The following is a 20,547-nucleotide window of genomic DNA, read 5'->3' as shown; positions in this document are numbered from 1 at the left end:
ACACTTAACCTCTAAGCATTTTACTGATTAATCTATCTTCCTGGCTTAAGACTGTTCCTTTGTACCTGTGCTCCCTTTGAGCTTGCTCCCTACCCCCTCTAGCCTTTTCTGCCCCTTTTTACTTACGGTTGGGTACTGTACAGCCAAAACACCTTCAGATTCCCCAGCACCACGCATGTTTAAATGCCAGTCTCCAAAGGGCACCTCTGACAGTGGTTCAGCCATGGTGCAGGAATTTTATTACCTAAATGAAGTACACTCAAAGAAATGTGTGTAGGCTTTTTTTTCTCTCTCTCCTTTCTCCACAACTCCATTTGGTATTTCTCCCCCTTCTAATTGAAATTAATTTCCCTTGCTGTTTTGTGTTACAAAACACCTGGATAGGGTTATTATTCGGGAAAGGTAATTATAAAATTAGAAGGATAGCCATGATTAGGATTTCTAAATTGCAGGTGGCAACGGCACCCAGCACACACAAAAGGGAAAAGTATTCAAAGATGCAAGCTAAATTCTCCCACAAAGAAACTTCCACCATCCCAGAGAAGCCTCAACTCAGTGGATGCTCACAAAGGACCACTGTTAGGAGAGAGTAAGTTGGATATTATGGGTTGCTACCTAGATTCCCCATCAAGACTGAAGAATATTTCCCTGTATGCTACAGCAGATAACTCCCTAGCTGGTAAGTGGGGGTCCCTTGCCCAAGGTCTCACTGTGGAATCTACTAAGGATTTGTGGGGAGTATGTGGGTGTGGGGTGGGGTGCACACACATGGGGAGGTCAGAGGACAACTTTCAGTCCTTGAGTTCCAGGGATAACTTGGGCATCAGGCTTGCCTAGCAAGCTCTTTTACCCACTGAGCCATCTCACCTACCTGCCTTTACTGAGACCACATCTCAACCTTACCCTTTGCCCACAGCTGTGTCTTTCCCTCCCTTCCACAGACGTGGATCCCAAGAGTATTGCAGACAACGCCTCCTAAAAGCTAGGTTCATTTCAGAATCAGCTTTGCAGGAAACATCACCTGCAACAGACAAGAGAGTTACAGTTCTATTTTAAAAGTTATCCTGATATGCAGGATACCTGCTATTTGACCCCTGTAAAACTGTCACCCAACCCAAAAAAAACCTTGTGATCCACAACCCTGTCTTAAGACATCTCCATAGAGCAGGCAGAGGGCAGCATTACAGACAAAGAGAAGGCTGGTCTAAGCTCCAGCTCAAACACCATGTATCTGCCTCTGTCTCTCCAGGATTCTACAACAAAATGCCACATACTGGTAGCTTTAAAAGCACAGACTAGTTTCTCATTTCCCATAGGGCTAAGATCCAAATCTATCAAGGTGCCAGAAGATTTGCATCTTGAGGAAGACCTGCTCCCCCTCTCTAACATATCTGTCTTGAGACACATGTCACGTGTCACAAAGAAAGGTCTAAAGTGTCTCTTTTCTCCTTTTATGTATGTAGGCTAACACTGTCATGGAGGCTCCGCCCTATAAGCCTGTCTAAACATAATTACATCCCAAAGGCCTCACGTCCACCTACCATCACACTGGAGGTTAGAACTCTACCATTCAGTTCATAACAATAGCTTTCCAAGCAAGCCTCTGTGAAGATAATTTTCTGTATCAGATCCCTTAACAAGAGTTGATTGGCTCATTTTCCAATGACGTCTGTGTTAGAGCTAAGTGTAGAATTCAGAGGTTGTACCTGAAGTTGACTGAGGTCAACCCTGGTGTTGTCTGCCTGAGTGAAACAAGCCACCTTACGCAAGTCAGGTATTATAACAGTTAGTGTTGGGCTCAGGGACACTGGGACATCTGGTATGTCTAATAGTGTCTCTACGGGACATGAACGTTTGACTCTATGCATGAGTAAGACCCACCCTCACTCATTGTGGGTGGACAGCACATGGCAGCTGAGAGCGCGGAATAACAAAGAGGTGAAGGAGAATCCAGGCGAATCCACTAGCTGGGCACCACTCTTGTCCTTCCCTGAACATCAGAAGCTCAGATTCTCGAGCCTTTGGCCTCACACGGAGCAACAGTGGCTTTCTCTGAAAGCCCGGATTATAAATGTTATTGTACAGCACCTCTCAGGCTCTGTTAACCACATGGGACAGTTTCCACCGAGGACTCCCCTCTCAAACAGAGACCACATAAAGGCATAGGCATGAGGTATGGACATGTTGGTTTGGTTTCTTAAAAAAAAACAAAAAACAAAAAAAAAAACCTGTCATTACAGGGGGGTTCTCTCCCATCTAAGCAACCCTAGGGCTCAGTTCACATCTGATGGGTGTTTGAGTCTTGTTTCATTTCCTATGTCAGTGTCTAAAGTGAACCCCCTGCTCTGTTTCGGTTACAGTTGCTGTGATAATTACCCTGACCAAAGCAACTTGGGGAGGAAAGAGCGTATTTGGCTTACAGGTTACAGGCCACCATCCGAGAAAGCCAAGGCAGGAACCTGGAAGCAAAAGCTGATGCAGAGGCCATAGGGGAACAGTGCTTACTGGCTTGCTCCCCAGGGCTTATTCAGCCTGCTTTCTTATACACCCAAGGGCCACTGGCACAGGGGTGGCACCACCCACAGTGAGCTGGGGCCCTCCCACATCCCATCAATCATTAATCAAGACTTGCCTACACGTGGGATGATGGGGATATTTTCTCAGCTGTGTTTCCTCTTTCCACTCTTTCCCAAATAACTTCAGCTTGTGTCACATTGACAAAAGAAATCTAGCCAGCGCCTGAAACCACAGTAGAATAAACAGATGAAAGAGCCAAGCCTCGCTTTCCTTGTGGAAAACCCCCCACAGCAGTTTCACAGTACTGTCTCATATTTCCCCAGGGAGACAAACAAGGGACAAAGAAAGTCTTTGCGCCTACAAAACAGTAACTACCTCCCAGCTGTGGGGAGACACAGTCTCAAAACTGCTATCTGGAATACACGGCTTTGACAGTTAGGATAGATTATCTATAGTCAGGACTGCTCTGGAGCCAGGGACTTGGTGCTAGCCTGGGTCATCCTTACTCTGGTGACCAGAGACATTAAAAAAAAAAACCCAGGGGGTCATCTTTGTCAAAGATGCGTTCCAGCACAGGAATGGACAAAGAAGCTTCTAACCACTTTCCCAGTATAAGACGATGAGAAATGTTAGACGGTAGGATTTTGAAGTGTGTGTGAGAACAATGCTTGCACCATGGATCTGCCCACCTCACATCCTCTGGGAGGCCAGGCTGGACTGTTCCTTTCAGCCATCTTACAGTATAAATAACCGTTGAACAGAGTGTTATCATGAGTCCTGCCTAAAGTCTTTGTGGAAATTCCAGAAGCGTCCCTACTTTGGGTTTAAGAGAAGATGAGTGAAGATAGAATTTGGATTCTGGCTGGCTGAGGGGTGTTGAAAAGAGAATTTCAGGGTCCTCGGATGGCAGGTTCTAGGTACAGGCCTGGAGCCTCATGTACCTAAGTGCTCTTCATCAGGGCAGAAAAGCACAGCTGGGCAGCCTCCCTTGCCCATCTCCACCAAGCCTATGTGCAGCTGCCTTCAAAGCCCAGTGCGTCATATTCAGGGTCAAAATAAATAGAGGACAGTTAAGAAGTTGGATGGTGACTCTGGGTGCATCTGAAATGATGAAGACCTGGTGTACAGGACAAGGTGAGACCACAGCCTTTCCTGAGGTCCTGTGACCACAGGCCACTAGCCCCTCAGTCACACACGAGGATGCATGTGTACTAACTCAAGAGGCTGGAAACACAGTGTCATACCTGTATGCGCCATGTGTTCCCCTAGCACAGAGGTTGGTGTGGAGTAGCAGCCCTCAGCCCTCTGTGGATGGAAGTAGCGAGCCCTCTCGTTCTCGGGATTCAGTTGGGTGCCCATGGCTCTCACATACTCTCTGGAAGATGCTGATGCTGGCAAAACCAGTAGTCTCTGCTGAACCTGCTTTTTATCAATGGAAAAGTTTCTTTGGAGCCCACCTCTCACCTCAGAAGCCCTCAACCACTTGCTCTCTCCCACTCTTCTTCCCTCTCTCCTTTTTCTCTGTGCTGGACCAGGAATCCATCAGCCAGTCTCTACCTACACTCTTCAAAGTTTGTCCAAACTTTGCCATTTCTACATTTCCCCCAGTTTCCTATAATAAGCCTGCACTGGTTTATAATGGGAAAAACCCACTCTAAACTGCTCAAAAATAAACTCAAGTCTCCTAAGGTGACAAGAAACTGTTCCAGCCTTACTGCTCATGGCTGCAGCTTCAGGGAGTTTATTTTGGCACTGCAAACACCCACTCCAGAGCCCATATGGCCTAAGCATAAGTAAGTTGTAGTCTATTTTTTAAAGGACCATGAACAGACTCACTCTGCACTTCAAATAGGAATATAAACTTGTCAAGACTTTTTTTTTTGAGAGTGGAAGTAGGAAAACAGAGAAAGTCCCCCAAATCTGCAAAACTGGTGCTCGCTCATATTCCATTCCTGGGATGCATGTGCGTGAGTGTGTGTGTGTGTGTGTGTGTGTGTGTGTGTGTGTGTGTGTGTGTGTGTTTGTGTGGTCTAAACTAGGGTCTTGGATACAGCCAGAAACAACCAAAGCAAAAGTCTCCACACTCTGATGACACCTATGTAAGAAACCAAAGGACCTGCTTAGGGATGCTGCGACTCCACAGTTATTCAGTCAGTGTGGCAGGTGTTAAGACCTGGCTCTGCAGGGTGATGGTAATCTTTGTCTGCAATGCTGACTCTCAAGGGAAGGAATCAGAGGGCCAGCAACATCACTGCAGGTGCTGTTCAGGAATTCAGTCCAGTACAAAGAGCTGGGCTACCATCCGAGGCCAGCCACATGCAGGCTAGAAGCCATCATAAAGCAAACACACTGGGATTTTTTATTTCTGAAAACTCACAACTCCTTTTCCTTGTTCGTTTTGAGACAGGATCTCACACTTTAACCCAGGCTGGCTTACAACTCACTAAGTAGTCATGGTGGGTTTTAAACTGATGGCAATCCTCCTGCCTCAGCCTTCGGAGCACAGGGATTGTAGACATGCACCACTATGCTTTGCTCACTGTCATGTTTGTGAAGAAGCACAAAGCTCTGTAAATAGTCAGAATTTCCCTCCATTCTCTCATGTTAACTTTAGGATTGGAGTTCTTTCTTGTCAATAAATCACATAGGAATAGACAGACAGCCTGGCTCTGGAAGCCTGCAAACCTTTCCTGTCATGGCCTTGGCTTCACGCCAACCTGCGCACTTCTCGCTGCTCCTGATGTGCCTCTGGAGTCACCAGCCACTGACACTAAAAAGAAACAGATCCTTCCCACTCCATCCAGGCATAGGCTCTGCCCTCAGCCTGGCATGTGAGACTGTGTCAAGTGCTTTAAGTCAATTCATTTCACTGCATAGCCTTCACTGTCTCACATACCTAATCACCTGGACTCGGGTCACGTGCGCATCTCTCACCTCTCCAAACAGACCCCAGCACACTGCTTTCTCAACACACTGGCGGCACCTTGAAGAAATGCAGGCAGAGGTGATCATTGACAGAAGAAATGAAAATGAACTAGCTCATTGCTACGCTTGCACTTACCCTATTCTTTCTTACATAGGAGTGAGATGACTCTATGAATACATCTGCATGAAACTCAGAGCTGGGTCACAGCGGAACTGGAATACTGATCATGTGTCTTACTGGAAGTGCTGGTTAACAATAAAGAATACATTTGGTATAGGTGGTTGTGATTGTTATTGGTGATGTTGGCAGAGTGATACACACACACACACACACACACACACACACACACACACACACACATCTGCGTGTGTGTATCTGTCTTTACATGTAGAGGCCACAGGAGGGTAACAGGCATCCTGCTCTATCACTGTCTACCTTTTTACCTTGAGACAGGATCTCTCAAGGAACCTGGAGCCAGAATGATGGGCAACAAGACCCATCAGCCCTCCTACCCCCTACAGTGCTGGGATTATAAGCACAAACGTGGATAAACCCAACTCTTCACATGGACACCAAGATATAAACTCAGGCTCATGTTTATACACTATCTCAGTTAGGGTTTTATTGCTACGAAGAGACACCGTGACCACACCTCTTATAAAGAAAGTGTTTAATTGGGGCTGGCTTACAGCTTCAGAGGGGTAGTCCATTATCTTTATGGCAGGAAGCATGGCGGCATGCAGACAGTCATGGTACTGGAGAGGTAGCTGAGAGTTCTACATGTGGGTCCACAGGCTACAGAAAGTGACAGTGACACACTGTCCAGGATTGAATTTCTGAGACCTTCCAGGCTTACCCCCTAGTGACACACTTCCTCCAACAAGGCCACACCTCCTAATAGTGCCACTTCCTATGGACCTATGGGGGCCATTTCACTCTAACCACCACATACACTGGGTGCACTTATCTGCTGAGTCATCTCTCCAGTCCATATGTATTTTTTAGGCTGCTGTAATTTCTAAAGCAAAGTAGTTATCGCTATGGCCTGAAATGCACCAACGGCATAGACAACAGTGCCTGAGGGAATTCCAAGGTCTGTGTGCTAAGTAGGAATTTCCGAAGGTGGACAAATCTCTCATTTCCAAACATGTATTTGGCTTCTAAGAGTTGGTGGAAAGCAAGCAGGTAAAATTAATAGTAGAGTGTTCACCAGCATAAAACAAAGGGTCTTAGACTGGCCGATCCTCCCCTAAAAAGGATTTAGGCGAAGGTTAGGAAGGCAAAGGAAATGGATGGCGACTGGGTTAAAGCAGAACTCTCAGTCAATCAACCATGGTGCCTTCCTATCTAAGCAGAGAACTGGTAAGTGAGGTGTAAGATGGCCCCAGACAACAAGTCCTTCCATGGGCTTAGCTAAAGTGACCATGCGATGACAGAGAGCAATATGGGACCATTGGACTCTCGAGATACAAACTTCAAGGATGTGTAAGAACCCTCTTATGCAGAAGCACGGTCATTGAACCCGCCAAGAAGATGTTCTTGCAAACCACGGCTTGGTGTATCACTGCTGAAGCACCATCTATTGCAGACCCTAGAGCATGAGAAATATGTGTGCTTCATGCCAATAAACATAGTCCTTCCTGCGTAGCCTCTGGACAGCCAGAGAGGGGAATGTGGTCTGGGGACAAGAAATCCAAGGTGTGTTCACACTACATGAGATATCCCAAAGGCTTTGACAGTGCAGCTGTTAGAACAAATGGGGAAAACAGTCTCCCTTATCTAGAGGGTGGATGCCACCGTCTCTGTCTTCACAAACTCCTGAGAAAGCTCTGATACAGTCTGAAGTTTGAGAGCCACTGGTAAAACTATGTTACAACAAGCCAATTTGACACATATCTGGTTTTTATTTGGGTTTGGGTTGGTCTGTGTGTGTGCGTGTGTGTGTGTGTGTGTGTGTGTGTGTGTGTGTGTATTATTGTGTGTGTTTTGGTTTGGTTTGGTTTGGTTTTAGCTATAGTTGGAACACAAGAAGTTCCTTCCCAAGATCTCAAGAGCCCATGAGAAAAAGAAGCCTCCCTCTTGAGGATGGCATAAAGCAAGCCCTTTATTTGTTATCTATGCCGCAGCCACAGGGCCTTGGCACAAGCTGCTCTTCTGGCTAATGTTTCTTTGTAGCCAGTATATGCGGTGTTGGAGACCAACCCTGGGTTTTTTTTAATATGCAAGGCAAGCACTGTCTCAACTGAGCTACATTCATAGCCTGAAGCTGTTGTATAAAATGGTGGTAATATAGTGACATAGCTCCTAGTAGCCCTCAATTCATGGCCTTTCATCAATTGTTGTTACATGCATATCTATTTTACATACATAAACATAACCTGCTCACTCTATATAATGTTACTTGTATATGTGTTTTCAGGGCTAACCATTTGGTACTGGATAACCAACTGGTGTGCTTTCCCTCGGGGAGAACCACTGCTCCTGCTCTCAGCATTCCTTCATTGCCTGTAGTTCTTTGTGTGTGACTGAGGCCTCTCAGTGCTTCCCCCATTTACACCAACACTAGCGTGTCTGTTGTTGTAGTCCTTGTACAGGTCATGTTTTGGCATGTTGGTGGGACACTGTGAGTGTAGCTTCTGGTGCTCCTAGGAGACACAGTCTCACAGCAAACTCCCTGATCCTCTGATGATTAGCATCGTTCTGTCCCTCTTCCACAGTGTCCCCCTGAGTCTGAGGTATGGGAGTCACTTTGTAGATTTATTTTGTCCACTGGGATGAAGCTCAGCAACTCTGCGTTTTGACTGGCTGTTGTTTTCTGTTCTGGTCTCTGTTGCAAAGTGAAGCTTCTTTGGCAAGGGGTAAGGACACAGTGCCTTCCATCTTAGATGGAAATCCTTCAGAGGAGGATACACAGCACTGTGCTCCACAGGGAAAGGCATCCTAAGAGAGATGTTATATGTCAGCACACAACAGAGCAATATTAATATGTATAAGCAGCATTAAAATAAAAAAACTCTGTATCAAAACATTCTACACAGTTGAAGGATTAAAGTATTTGGCTCCGTAGACATGTAAAACTTTGATAAATCAGAACATCCCATAAATAAAAGTATAGATAATGGATGTAATTGGGTGACAGATTCGTGAGATTTGTTGCACTATTCTAATTTATATACGTTTTGCTTTTTCCATGAGGCAGTGTTTTAAAATGCCATGCACAAAATTAAAGGACAAATTGAAAAATATTGCTATATATGATAAAAGAAAAGGAAGATAATTCATATTATCTAAGAATTCCTTACATTTCATCTTTTAAAATGCATCTGACGTTTCTTTAATTAGATAAGTTGGGATGTAGCTCAGCTTGTAGAGTGCCTGCTCAGCATGCATGAAGCCCTGGTTCAAGCACCATCCCACACGAAACACAGCACAGTGGATCATACCTGTAATCTCAGCACTTTGGAGGTTGAGGCAAGGGCATCAAAAATTCAATGCAATCCTCAACTATACAGAAAACTCAAGCTAAACAGCAACCTTGGATACAAGATCCTGTCTCAAAAGTGGGGGTGGGGCAAAGGTTATGAACCAGCAGTTTTAAGCACAACAAACACATGAGAGATTTTCCTGTCGCTAATCATCAGAGGCCCCAGAGAACTGATGTCACACACATCAAATAAAAGTCTGAGAAGACACAAGGTTAAATCCATTTCTCCTGGTCATTATTCTACAGATTTTTAACCAGCTGAGTAAGAAAAAAATAAACAATCCAAACATATTAGAAAGAAAAATATTTCCATAGTCTGAAAATGAGATGACCATATGCACAAAATTGATTCGAAATAATCTACAGTCTTCATAATCAACAAGTCAATGTAACAATATTACTAAAGATCAATACTCAGAAGTAATGCCAGAAAGTTTTTAAAAGACTATTTTCAATAGCACCCCAAATATTAACTATCCAGGAGTAAATCTAAAACACACGTAATGTGAGACTTTTAGAAGGAAGGTTCAAAACATGATTGAAAAAAACCAAAGATAGTCTCAGTAAACATATATATTCTGTGCTCACAGACTGGAAGTTTCTATTCTTTCTAGATCCTATGGTGGTTAATTAACAATTGTTAATTGTCAACTTGACACAATCTAGAATCACTGGGAAAGGGCTCAATGAGAGAGTGTCTACATTAGGTTGGCCTGGGAGCATGCCTGGTTAATTAAGGCTGGAGGACCACAGTGAGCAGCACTAATCCCTAGGCAAGAGCTTCTGAGCTGTTTAAGAGCAGAGATAGTAAGCTGGGAAAACATGCATTACTTCATTGCTCAGATTGACCAAATGTGATGTGACCAATGGCTTCAAACTCCTGCCACCTTGACTTCCCTGCACCGATAGCTGTAACCTGTGAGCCAAAGGAACCTTTTCTGTCTTAAGTGGACTTTTGTCAAGTTATTTATCACAGCAATTGGAAAAGAAACTAAGACAAGTCCCAATTTCCTCCAACATGACCCTCATGATCAAAGCCTCAGTAGAGGGTGCTGCTTTAAAAAAAAATTACACCTTATTAGATGTGCGTGCACACACATGAGTCTGTACATGTAGGAAAATTAATGAACTGACTCTAAAACATGTTAAAAAACAAGAGATTAAAGAGAACAGCCAAGAGAGTCTTACAGTTGAGCTACTTACACAATGGATACCAAAAAAACGACAGTAAATGGAGACAGCACAGACTTTGTGCGGGGAGAGAAAGACAGACCAGTACATTACAATAGCCTAAAACATACAACAGTAAATACTGTACAAGTGAGTTTATGTGATAGAAGAGCTGCAAGAAAAATGACATTTTCAATCAATGGTGCTGGGTCAGGCAGGCATCCACATCTGCTCAGTGATAAGCCTTAACCCTTACTATGAAAAATATCCCAGATGGAGTACAGACCTGGATTATAAAATATATATGTATCCATATGTATTCCATAAAGCAATTCCTGCCCCAGGATCTCTGGGTCATAAGGACTACAATTTGTTTCCATACAGCTGATTCACTTATCTTTCAAACCATAGTTTGGGTTATATTAGATTATGTCCAATGGTTTCTCAATGCTCTTGAAAGAATGACCAAATCACTTGCCGTAGCCTCAGAGGTACTCCACAAAGTGGCTGCTACCATACTATTCAGCCTTATCTATGTAGAGGAATGTTAATTCAGAACATGGCTGCTCTGGCAAGAGATCACATCCAAAGACCTTCTAGGTCTGTGTGACCCAGCTGGAATACAAACACGCCTTTAACCCAGAAGACAGAGGCAAGTGGATCTGAGTTCAAGGGCGGCCTGGTATAGAGCAAGTGTCAGGCAAAGAAGACCTTAGGAGCAGGCATAATGGTACATGCCTTTAATCCCAATCAATGAAGGTAAAGTTTGTAGAAGGAAGCACCCATGTTTGAAAGTGATGTCTAATTGAGTGGCAGAAATGGTGACAAATCAAAGGATATGCCTAACTCTTATAAGAAGAGACAAGAAAGGAAGGCTACTTAAGGGGCAATGCAGAGAGAGAAGAGGCAATTTTACCAGGATTGGGAAGAGACTCATGAGGCCATGTTCCTCCCAGAGGGACTCTTGGCAGCTGATGGTCGCTGAGGGAGGGCAAGTAATTGTCTTCAGTGGTGCAGACACTGCCAAAGATACTTGTAGACAACTGTCCTAGTCAGGGTTCCTATTGCTGCACCAGAACGTCACAACCAACAAACTAGCTGGAGAGGAAAGTGTTTATTTGGCTTATACTTCTATATTGCTGTTCATCACGGAAGGAAGTCAGGAAATGAAGTCAAACAGGACAGGAACTTGTGGGCAGGAGCTGATGCAGAGACCATGGAGGGGTGCTGCTTACTGCTTACTGGCTTGCTTCAAATGGCTTGCTTTGATTGCTTGTTTGCTTGCTTGCTTTCCTCCTCCTCCTCCTCCTCCTCCTCCTCCTCCTCCTCCTCCTCCTCCTTCTGTTCCTCCTCCTCCTCCTTTTGGTTTTTTTGAGACAGGGTTTCTCTGTGTAGCCCTGGATGTACTGGAACGTGCCTGTGGCTCAAGCCAGCCTCAAACTCACAGACATCCACCTGCCTCTGCCTCCCAAGTGCTAGGATTTAGCTTGCTTTCTTACAAAATCCAGGACCACCAACCCAAACATAGCACTAACCACAATAGCCTGGGTCCTCCCCCATTGATCACTAATTGAGAAAAATGCCTTATAGGCTGGATCTATCTCATGAAGCCATTTCCTCAACTGAGGTTCCGTCCTCTCTGACGACTCTAGCTTGTGTCAAGTTGACACACAGAACCAGCTAGTACAACATATGTTGCTCATGCTCCAGTAAAAAAAAAATCCACACTCATGCTAATGCAAATAACTTTAATTAAACTCAGTGAGATACACATACTTACACACACACATACATACACACATGTACAAATACATGCACTCACACACATATACACACATGCACATTACACATGCACTCACACACATACACACACACACACACACACATACACACACACAAGATTTGAAAGTAGAAGGGAGATTATTAGGAAAGGTTTCAGTGGGAGAAGAAGAGGGTATGAGAGAGTAATGAGGAGTGAAAAACAACTAAAATTCATTATCTACATGTATGAAACTGTCAAAGAATTTTTACAATTCAATTTGGTCGTGAGTAACAGAAAACACAAATCAGCATCTCAAACAAGACAGATGTGTTTTGTTCCTTACAAAAGAAGTCTAAAGGTAAAGAGAAAAAAGGTAGGAAGACACCCAGTCACCAAATCTCGCCACCATAATTTTCTTTTCTCACATGGAGGTAGTCAGCTAGTATGGCCCTACACTGCCAGTTTTCTTCCTGGACTCAGTTGGGGTATCTGCTCCCTTTATTAAAGGCTGCCGAGCCTTGTGACAAAAGGGAGTGAGAACTGGGAAATGGGCAGGACCTTTCAGGACCTCTGACTGGCTGTGGTATACATCCCTTCTGCCCACATCGAATTAGCCAGAACAAGTTATATCATAAGCCTAGATTAGAGTAGGCAGGTCTCCAGGGAGGTAGCTCAGCACGTGGCAATGGGGAAGAGTGAATGATTCCCCTTCCTAGGGAGAAGAGGAATGAAATGATGCTCATCCCTGACAACCTACATCTAATAAAGATATGGGCGCTCAAGACTTTAGCTCAGCTTACTGCACATTCTACAAGATGGCGGTGCAGTACCCAGCCAGCATGTGGCATGCCAGGTAGCAGATAATTCCTATATCCCAGGAAGCCAAGCAAAGTCCATATATCATGCTCATGCATTTTATAAACATTTCACAATAAACGGTTTTCATGTTCTAGGTGCTTGTGGTACCATTGGAATCAGGCATTATGTCTTGTCTCACAGAACTCACTTTCTGCAATACCTCCTATACCTGTTATGAATTATCCTATGGAAAGCTATCCTAACACTTCCTGGGTTATGACCAAGTTTTTGCTGCTACCTATGAGTTTGTAATGATTCTGAAGACCTGAGCCATGCCTCTCTGACTTAACTGGGCTCCCCATCAGCTAAGCAGCATCAGTGGCAACCCCAAAGAGCTCTGGTCATCTTTGGTAACTCATCTGAGGCACTCACACAGCATCTTAGTACCAGGTCACATTCTCTCACTATCCTCCATCAATCTGACTTGGGGGCAACCACAAAAGCAGAAGATGGACTCTTAGGAGAGATAGGAAAGTGAACCAGATCTTACACAGCTAAGCCGTAGAGGTAGCAATCATTGTTTTCCCCAAATGCTATTAGCAAAGAAGGTCAGGGGCCAGGGCGTGTGCAGGGGTGGAGAAAGGGACCTCATCTCTTCATTGGGGAGTTACTAAAGGCTAGACACTTCAAAAACAGATGATAAGAAACAGTTTTACAGTCTGCCAAAAGTCTCGAGGTCCCCACCCTAGTCAGGTTTAATTGTCAACTTGACACAGCCTAGAATCACCTAAACAGTCTCAACTGAGTGTCTTCTCCAAATAGGTCTATAGACAAGCTTGTGGAAGGTCATCTTGTTTGGTTTTTTGTGTAAGAGGGTCCAAGCCATTGTGGGCAGCACCATTCCCTCGGCAGGTGGTCCTGAAGTGTATATGGTAGCTAGCTAAGCAAGCAGCACTTCTCCACTGTTCCTGCTTCAGGTTCCTACTTTGGGTTTCTGCCTTGACACTCCTCAATGACGGCACATGATCCAGATGTGTAAATTAAACAAACCCCTTCCTCCTCAGGTTGCTTTGGGTCAGAAGGTCCCATCACGGCAACAGAAAAGAAACTAGATTAACCCCCCCCCCTTTTAGAGTGTGTGTGTGTTTGTGTGTGTGTGTGTTTATATATACACACATGTATATACATACATACATATATGTATATATATATATATATATCATATGTATATGATATGGAAAGAGAAAAGTTTATAACATGATAGAACTGAAAGATTTGTCTGCCTCTCTGGGAACAAGTTCAACAGTTTTGTTTTGCTTCTAATTTGTTCTATCCTATTCACAAAAGTTACCAGAATTCTCAGGGGCCTTATAAAACAATAACAAAAAATTAAGAATCATAGTTGTGTGTAGCGTGACCTCCTCTGCAGACACAAAATACCCTGAAGTGGAACTAATGACTTCTTTTGAAAGTCACTTAGATATTTCAACCAAGACTATAATGCTCCACCAGGGAACAGTTTTTAAGTTCATATATTTTATGCATGCTTATTAAACATATTTTATTCATGTACATGTATAAGTAACCATATTCCATACAATGGTACAAATATATAACTGATATAAAAGTCAAAGGAATAAACATAAAATCAATCTTTCGTGCTCACCTTAACCAAAGAAGCCACTGGGAAGATCCTGGTACGGAGGAATGTTTAGGTTCGTACTATGTCTTGATGGTGTTTTTAAAAATTACCATTTCTTATGGTATCCATAAAAAATAACCACTCCAGTTTCAAAGTCAGATTGATCACTTTGAAAGAAATTATGCTTAAACAATAGGTTGATGGGACCCAGCATGTTACCAGTATAGCCATTTGAGAAAAGACAGCTCACCCCCTTCATCCCAGATCAAACCATCACTTTCTTTTTCATTGCTGGACACTGAGCATAGGGCCTTTCGCATTCTAAATAGCCCTACTGTACCACTGAGCTACATCCCCAACTCTCGTCATCATGTTTACGCATTTACTGTAAAAGAAACGCATTTGTAGGATGGGGTTATGCTGGAGAAGCTGCCGTCTGATGGAGAGGGGCCCAGCTTCTGCACACAGGCGGTGTTAGGGGAAAAGAGTGCTTTAGAAGAATACTGACCAATAATGAGATGAAAGAGCAGAGCAGTTATTTCTGATATGAATTTCTACACAATGCTCAAAGTACTCAAAATTAGATGTCAATTTTGAGATCTTAGGAACTATCCTACAGTCAGTCATCTCCATTAGTCTGGCTTTCTACTAACCTAAGGTGTGTTCAAACACATGTAGTTCAAGTGGCCCTCAGACTCACCATACAGTTGAGAATGACCTTGATTCTGCCTCTACCTCCCAGGTAAGAAAGCACCACCACAACATCTAAGTTGCTTTTTCTGTTGCTGACACACACACACACACACACACACACACACACACACACACACACACACATACACACACACACCTCTGACAAAAGTGACTTAAGAAGCCAGGCGTGGTGGTGCACACCTTTAATCCCAGCACTCAGGAGGCAGATGACAGGCAGAACACTATGAGTTTGAAGCCAGCCTGGTCCACAGAGAGAGTTCCAGGACAGCCAGGGCTATTACACAAGGAAACCCTATCTTGGGGGTCGGGGATGGGGGTGGAAGTGACTTAAGAAAATAATAATAAGTACTTGTCCTAGCTTACTCCCTCCTATGTAGTCTAAGATCCCAGGCCACAGAATCGCCCCTCACTCTTTGAGCGCGGGTCCTCCCACCTCAAGGCACTCTCTCCTATGTATACCCAGAGGCTAATCCAATCTAGATAATCTTTCACAGTGCCTGGAGGCTTGTCTCCTGGGTGATTCCAGACAGTGTCAAATCAACAGACAACATTTCCTATCACACACGCTCAGTTTTATGGGGTGCTAGCCATGGTCTCGTACATGCTAGGCAGGTACTTTTGGCTCTGCCTCTACTGGTCATCTTGACAGAATGAGCTATTTACATCCCCTAGGGACAATTGTCCTTTGCAAGTTTGAACTGAAAAGATGGTGTAGGGATCAACTCCAATAACAGCCAGTTAGCTCACACGTGCCTTTGTTATCACCCGTCCATCACACTGGCTCAGAAAATAAGGCCGAAGTAACTGACACAGCAGACAATCAAGCAGTTGCTTGATGAGGCTGACTCCCTACCTATGCTCGGCTTCCTGCTGCCCTGTGAACCAGCCAGACCCACCTGGTAGAAGATGAGGTCACATTGCTGAGTCACTACAATGGCCACAGCCAACGGCTGACCAATGGTCAGATATGTGAGTGAGGTCATGTAAACTGGTCATGTCCCCAGATGACCCACCAGATGACCACAGAGCAAATCCCACGAATCCTAGCCTAGGTCAGAAGAACCATCCCTGCAAAACAAGAGCCAAATAAGTTGTTGCTCTTTAAGACCAGTACTGGGGGAAAATCTCCTGTAGCGAAGGCTAAACGAGACAGATAAGTTGTGTCCTAGCCACTCATGAAGGTGTGTGTCTGGAGAAACCCTGGCCCAGCATGCACCGTGGGTCCGTGTGACTTCTACTTTGTTTTTCTATTGTTGTGATAAAGTCCATAACCAAGTGCATCCTGGCAGGAAAGGGGGTTTATTGCAGCTTATATTTCCAAGTCCCAGTCCATCACTGGGGGGAGTCAATGGGGTGGGGGGACTGAGGCAGGAAACAAAGCAGAAAGCATGGAGGAAGGCTGTATGCTGGCTTCCTCGATGGCTTAGCTTCAGCGACCTTTTTATATACATCCTGGCAGCACCTGCCTAGGAATGGTGCTGCCCACAGTGGGCTGGGGCCTCCTGCATCAAGTAGCAATCAAGACAATCCCTTACAGACATGGCCACAGGGCCAATCTTATCAAAGCAACTCTTGTGTTGAAGTTCCAAGGTGACTCTAGATTGTGCAGAGTTGACAACGAAAGCTAACCAGAATAGTGTGACAGGCTGTTCTGAGGCACAAACACTCACTTGTCCCCAAGAAGTAGAACAGGGCAAAGGACTCACCTTAACTTTTACAAACACACTGAGATCTGCCCCCCTGGGCTTGTCCCTTGTCCTCCTTGCTCATCTTTCTTAGAGCAGCCTGCATTATACTCCTGAAAAACTTCAATTTTCCACCACCAGGCCCTTGACAACTGAATTAGCAAGGGATGGAGGTATTAGTAATTCAACCATCAAATGAAAACAATACACAGCAAAGGTAAAACTGGTCAGGTAGATGATCCTCAAGGAGGGGGCAGGCAGGAAAGACCCTGACAGGCGGGGCTCAAGTGGGGAAAGGATACACCTACAGTTCCCTGGCAAAGGATAAATCTTTATTGCATTCTAATACCTGGTAAGCTGGGCAAAGGCAGCCTTAGATAGGAATTGCAGATCAATATCAAAGGATGCCAGGTGACAGAAGTGGAGCGAGAGAGCTCAAGGACACTGTAACAGGCCAGCAAGCAAAAGCCCAAGCTACAAAGAAGCAATCTGAGTGGGATCCTCCTGTCAAGCACCCCCAAGTAGGAGGATGTGCCTGTTTTAAGTCTGCTGAAGAAGACAAAGCACGGCATCGTGACACAGCGATTGAGTTCCTTAGAAATGTTGGGGAATACACACTGAGGCGCCACTATGTGCGAGCCTTCAGGTCCACCCCCACCCCCCCGAAAAGCCTCTATGGAGGCCACCACAGGCTGGGGCTATAACTTGGTACAGTGGTTACCTAACTTGCAGAAAGCGCCACTTAAACCAGGTGCAGTGGCACACACCTGTAATCCCAGCACTCAAGAGGTGGAAAGAAGGAGGATCCAGGGCTCAAGGTCATCCTTGACACATTGCAAGTTCAAGACCAACCAAGAATACATGAGACCCCCATCTCTACATAAGAGATGCTACCAGTGGCCAAGGGCAGGCCACCCAGGGCCTGTAGTCACCCTGGACCTCTGCCTGATGGCCTGAAAGGTGTCTTATACTTTTGTGAAACACTGTGAGCCGAAGGTCCCACATTGTTATCTAATTTCTCTGAATTGCCCTCTCCTCAACCCCAAAGATGGAGAGCAGATCTGTTTCGCCACATCATTGCAAGAATTCTAATTCCAGTGAGAATTTGAGTGGTAAAATTTGGGCAGATTTTTGGAGATTATTGCATCTTGCATATTTTTCTGCACATGAAAGACATACTGCAATGGTATTTTCTGTTTCTTGCTTCTCTTAATGTGCAAACTGTAGAAATTAAGCCTTCTCTATTAACATGCTGACACTAGTGATTCATCAAATTAGCACAGAGGTTAATGGCATAAACAGGTTTTGGTTTCAACTCTAAGCACCATCATTCAATTAGGTATTTGACCTTGGGAAAGAAAAACCCTTAATCTCTCCCCCTTAGTTTTCTCATCTGCAAAATCAACTTAATGATAGTTTCTATGTTTTGAAGAGCTAATGAGTTAAACATCACACAGCAATTTGCATAACACCAGGTACATTGGTGAGAGCTGGTTTATAAATGTTTACTGTTCTTCCCTTTGCATTGATGTTAGTCTCCCTTTCATTATCTCAGTTGCTAGCAGTACCACAAAGAGATGAAGCATAGAACAGCACCTATGGTGCATTAGGACCAGCGGCTCTGTACCTGGCCTACAAACCCTTACCTTGCTGGGAGAACCAAACTGATGGGCAGCCAGAACCGCCCCCAGAGCAGCTGCCCCACCCACATCGCTTCCCCACCTAAGACCTCTGATTGCTTCAGTTTTAGCAGCGAGGATACATTCCAAAGTCCTGGCTCGGTCCCTGGTCCGAGGGCTACCCACTTCCATCCAGGTACTTTATGGCTATCTAAAATGTTGCCCATTTGTTCTTGGACTAGGATCTCTTGTTTTTCCAATAGACCACAGAGTCTTCAAGAGCGGAGCGTGACGCCCCACACGCAGCACCTGCAATAGAGACCACACACACCACGCTGGCGATGCATGCCTGTTGAGTAAATAGATGTTCATTAATATGAGCAATGATCCCTAGCGCCTGCTGGAAACTTTACAATTTACAGGAAATTTTGTGTGTGCTGAGCTTACTATTATCCTATTACCAAAAGTGGATGGTGGCCTTAACCGTGTGACACGCATCTACCTGAGAAGGGAACCCATTAAAGACTTGAAAGGCCTGTGTCTGCCTGGTGCTAAGTGTCTACCGGAGTCTAAAAAAGGACCTATGCGCTCCTGTCTTAGATGAGTATGACCGTGTTCTGGCCCTGTGACCCAGCCAACATAGCGCAGGAGAAGCCATGTTGAGCCCTGGTCTCAGAAAAGCCACCAACTGGCTTTGAAACCTCAGGCTCGTTTCTTATCTCTGTGACTCCCTTTCCTCACCCCCCCAAAACGAGGGCATGAGAATATTCTAAGATCCTTTCCCACACTCGAAAGCAACTTGGTGATTCCAAGCCTCCAAAAGGCCCATACCCGATGGGAAGCATCCACGGTTCCTTAGAGAAACGTTACGCACAGCACCGAGCCCTCTTGCCGTTGCGCCCCACCCTAGTCCCATGGCCAGCAATGAAACAGAGGCCCCCTGTGGGCACAAGCACCCACACTCAGAAGTGAGAATCCTGCAGTCCCAGCACCGATACCTAGCCACGTATGCATCTGGTTTGTTTGGCTCGTGTTTCCTTCGTGCAGACCTAAATAGCACTTAAAAAGAAAAAGCAAGCTCAACAACAAGGTTCTCTCTCTCTCTCTCTCTCTCTCTCTCTCTCTCTCTCTCTCTCTCTCTCTCTCTCTCTCTCTCTCTCTCTCTCTCTCCTGCGCAGGCAGGCTGCCTCCCCATTTTTCAGCTGACCCAGAATCTCTGGTTTTGCTGATTTCCTGTGGTAACTGCCTCCTCAATTTACCACACAGTAGAGATCTGATCCCTTCCTACTGAGACAAGTAGTTTTGCTCCTTTGGGCTTTTAGTATTCTTCCAAATTATTCTGATTGATATAGACCTCCATCCATGCTAATTATGCATAGCTTCTCTTATAAAGTGTGGTTTCCATGGTGATGGCGAGGGGAGAACAGGTGTGCGGAAAGCTGTGCTATATTAAATGACAGTTACCCTCTGCCTCTCCTATGCAGATTGCTTTTCTCTGCATTTATTTATAGCAGGCAGTAATTAATCTGTGTGAATCTCGTTGCTAGGGGGTGGGGGAGGGGAGAGGGACAGAGGATGATTAACAAGAGTCCTAATTATCCACGTACCTGTGAGTCTGAGAATTCTCTTACCACAGGATAATTCCAAAGTAGAGGAGTCAAATTTACCCTTGCACAGAGATGGCACTGCATGACAATCGAAGCTCTGCCTGTGAGAGGAAACAATCGTCCAGCTGCTGCCCCTTTGAGGAGACATCTGGGCTAAGCTATTTCATAGAAGGTTCCAAAGTGGACACTGGGACTCCCTTCAATGACCCCATCAAAGTATAAAATTAGCTCAGGCCAGTGTTCCAGACTCCAGGGACTGTCCACTTCTGCATACCACAGCAGAAATGCCACCATTCGGCAGAGGAGAAGGGCGGGAAAGCATTGCTGGTGGCTGGCCTCTTGTGGGGTCCAGAAGGCTGATCCACGGAGCGCAGGAAAGAGCTGGAGAAGACAGCAAGCAGCCCAGGCCCAGGTTCAAGGATAACAATGGGCCTCTACAGAACTTGGGCATCCCACTGTGGCTCTGAGCGTCAGTCTCCCTATCTGTAAACTGTGTTAAGATGCAAATTCTTGGGTCCAGAGCGATGATTTATTTTGGCTTACTGTTTGAGGGGAAACAGTTCGTTCATGATGGTAGGAGAATGAGGCAACCAGTCTCATTGCATCCACAGTCAGGACACAGA

The 20,547-nt window shown here is 45.0% G+C and overlaps 1 protein-coding gene across 2 annotated transcripts in view; it reads right to left on the bottom strand.

Annotated features, from left to right (window-relative positions):
* The window catches only part of LOC311580532 (uncharacterized protein), a 283,282-nt gene extending 262,990 nt beyond the window's left edge, over positions 1–20,292 (bottom strand). The window contains exons 1-3 of one of the 2 annotated variants that reach the window (XM_084752189.1): positions 20,199–20,292; positions 19,925–20,025; positions 19,316–19,376 (exon numbers count right to left, since the gene is read on the bottom strand). The gene's annotated coding sequence lies outside the window, so the exon portion shown is untranslated. Of the gene's footprint in view, positions 1–18,463; positions 18,627–19,315; positions 19,377–19,924; positions 20,026–20,198 lie in introns of those variants that run through there. The other variant, XR_014773496.1, reaches the window with a different exon arrangement.
* Positions 20,293–20,547: the final 255 nt, after the last annotated feature.

The sequence above is a fragment of the Acomys minous genome (assembly GCF_964271855.1).
Source record: "Acomys minous genome assembly, chromosome: 13".
Taxonomy (NCBI): domain Eukaryota; kingdom Metazoa; phylum Chordata; class Mammalia; order Rodentia; family Muridae; genus Acomys; species Acomys minous.
Note: the sequence above shows the minus strand (reverse complement) of the source record. Positions and strands in the feature narration are given on the sequence as shown.